The following is a 3,053-nucleotide window of genomic DNA, read 5'->3' as shown; positions in this document are numbered from 1 at the left end:
TGAACACTGGTTACATTTACTCATTTAGCTGACGCTTTTGTCCAAAGCAACTTACAATTGTTAAATATGTCAGAGGTCACACGCCTCTGGAGCAACTAGGGGTTAAGTGTCTTGCTCAGGGACACATTGGTGGATGTGTCGCAGTGGGAATCTGAAGGCATGTGTCTTATCCACTGCTCCATCACCACACCCTACTGCTATACTGGTGGATGTTATGTTGAAAAAATGAATGAAAGTGAAAAAAGTTTATAAAGAAACAGAAACATCATAAATGCAATATCTGTTGTGTTCATTAGATTTTGTTGACGGTGCTGTACAATGCAGCTGGATTCTCTCCAGTTTCCTGACCTCTGGATATTGTTTGAAATAATATAAATAACATCATATCCCAAACTTGATACTACAAATGTAAAAACAGAGAGGGAAAATGCAAAAACAACACATTTATTTCACAGTTATGTCATTTTAATCTTGTAGTGAGGATAATGTGAGAAGAGCTGCTCACCTCGGGGAAGTATTACTCTTAAATGTGACAACAGCGTACTCCATGAAATCTTGCTGCTCCGTGTGTCTGAGGGAGCGAGCTGGTCTGATGTTGGAGTAGAGAGGATCTGCCTGGTTGTTGGTGAAGTGAATGCTGGCATACTGAAGGTTATCCTGCACCTCTGGCTGTTCAGGTAGAAACTGCACAGACATATTTTACATGAGTGGGTTTTTCATTTGAATAGTGAATTCTTACAGATGATTGCAACCAGGACAAAAAAGACCAAAGCAACTACAGCTGTGGTAATGATGGAACAAATAACCCTGCTTCACCGTGCATTACAGAAAAGAGCTAAGTAAAGGAATTTACAAGGAAAGGACAAAAAGTAGGAAAGCTTCTGGATCTACTAGGAATTTAGTCACATCCAAGAAAAGAGGAGAATCACATTTTAGAAATTCATTTCTGTGAAGAAGGACGTCAAAAGAGAAACATGAAGTCCTTCTCAGTCAGATTAATTTCCCAGAAGCACTTGAAGAGTGAATGACTTTTGTTCTTGAATAAGATCCGTGACTATTCTCACCTGTTCCCTGTTGTCTGGTCTCTCTTCAGGCTCAGACGATTCCTTGGAAGCCCTCTTTTTCCTGGTTAGGAGAATAAATAAGAAAATAAATGACTGAATGTTTTAGATTGGACAAACTGACCTTCAGTGATTTAACATTCAATGATTCAGTGAAACAGAGCTGCTCACCTGATCCACAGGAAGAGACAGAGGGAAATGATAACCAGGAGAACAACAGTGATTGTTGTAGCAACTGTTAATTTCCCTGCTCCTGAGAAACAGAGAACAAAAGAAAACACAGACAGTAAATTAAAGTATTACAGCATGTTTGGACCCATTGCTCCCATAGAGTAACACTGCTTTCCAAACACCAATCAGAGTAAACCAAATTATTACCAATGTAAAGAAACTGATTTGGAGCGTTACAAAGAAGAAACTAAAAGCCAAAGTAGATCAGAATGTTCTCTCTAAAAAGAGATTATTATCTCTCTACTGTCAGAGATAGAAAGCAGAGACAGATCCGAACCAAGTACAGTGCATTTGTGTTTACTGTATTATAGTTTTGCAAGAATTGCTTGCTTTTGCAAGGGATGTATAATGTTTTGTTTTATTGGTGTAAGGTTTTGTGATTAGTGTGTAGAGTTTTGAAAAAATAGCCACTAGTTTCAAAAATTGTGTCTAAGGAATTAGAAAACACTGTAATGTGCCCAGAGTGTGTGCAGCTAAATGCAAAAACATACCTGCCACAACAATCAGATGTAAGGTGGAGTTATGACGTCCTCTTCTGTTCTGGGCTTCACAGTAATAATTCCCACTGTGTTCAGCTCTGATGTCAGTGATGGTGAAGTTCTGTCCTGATGCTTTTGGTGAGTCTTCATTCTCCTTGTACCAGGTGTATTTAGCTGCTGGGTTAGCATCACTGCTGCAGGTCAGAGTCACTGAACTGCCCTCCACTATCTCAGCAGAGGGACTCACTGACACAGAGGGAAGCTTTGGAGCATCTGGAAAAAATAAATAAACAAAATGAGGATATATTTCTTTGGTGCTACATGTTGTATTGAAATGAGTAATAGTTATGTGTTTGTACGCTGTTTTTATTTTCTATTTTACCCTTTAAAAAAAGCATATTTAAATGTTTTTGTTCAATTTCCCTTTGTTGCTTTTATGTTTTATGTAAAGCCCTTTGAATTGCCTTGTTGTTGAAATGTGCTTACAAAAAAACTGGCCTTGCTTTATGTGTGTGTATTCAGTATTCATTGATGACTGAGACGAGATCACAAACATGCAAAGGGGAAGCATAGCGAGTTAGCAGGGAGGGATTACTCTTTGTGTGTCACTTTTTTTGTAACAAGCAGTTTGAAAGTTATGGAATCAGATCAGGCTAAAAATTTGGATTCAACTACATATTTTGTGCTAAAACAAAAAGGATTACAAAAAGCCTAGGATACCACTAGAGCTGAACTAGTGATTTCCTAATCGCAAAGGCTGAGATTACTCTCTGGTCATATCACATGCGAGATTAAAGCAGTCTGCAGACGAAGTTGATGCTTCGTCTGCACGTTACGCCGTACCTTGTCTTCTTGTTGTACAACGGCCTTAAGCTTGAAAGAAACTGACACTACAGAAACTTTTGTGTCACACATGGAATGAAAGTAGCACCTTGTAACTTGGTGGTGGGTGAAAGTCACGTGTAGAAAGGTAAGCGTATTGTGACGATCGGCGCCTGCGTCACACACACAGCTACCAGTCAGCTCAGGAAATATCTGAAAATCATTAAGCCCTACATACCACACACGCTAGGGTTGGGCTGATAGACGATTTAATCAGCACAAATATTATTGTAATGGCAGAAAATTGTGTCCTCTTACATTTAATCTTTTATGTATGATCTTTTAACATTATCATTCTTATGACTATTATTGTTATAGATATGTATTGTGTTTTTATCCTTAACCTTTCCTCTCCTATACTCCTTATGTTGGTCTGTCCACATTTACTAGGGTTTGGGTC

The 3,053-nt window shown here is 38.6% G+C and overlaps 1 long non-coding RNA gene across 1 annotated transcript; it reads right to left on the bottom strand.

Annotated features, from left to right (window-relative positions):
• Window positions 1-531: 531 nt before the first annotated feature.
• Window positions 532-1,920, bottom strand: LOC123966975. The gene is made up of 4 exons (XR_006824148.1): window positions 1,784-1,920; window positions 1,233-1,314; window positions 1,065-1,125; window positions 532-684 (listed from the first exon to the last, which is right to left on the bottom strand). It is a non-coding gene; the product is annotated as an uncharacterized LOC123966975 (long non-coding RNA).
• Window positions 1,921-3,053: the final 1,133 nt, after the last annotated feature.

The sequence above is a fragment of the Micropterus dolomieu genome, unplaced genomic scaffold (genome assembly GCF_021292245.1).
Source record: "Micropterus dolomieu isolate WLL.071019.BEF.003 ecotype Adirondacks unplaced genomic scaffold, ASM2129224v1 contig_14692, whole genome shotgun sequence".
NCBI lineage: Eukaryota > Metazoa > Chordata > Actinopteri > Centrarchiformes > Centrarchidae > Micropterus > Micropterus dolomieu.
This window is presented reverse-complemented; position numbering and strand designations above follow the sequence as displayed.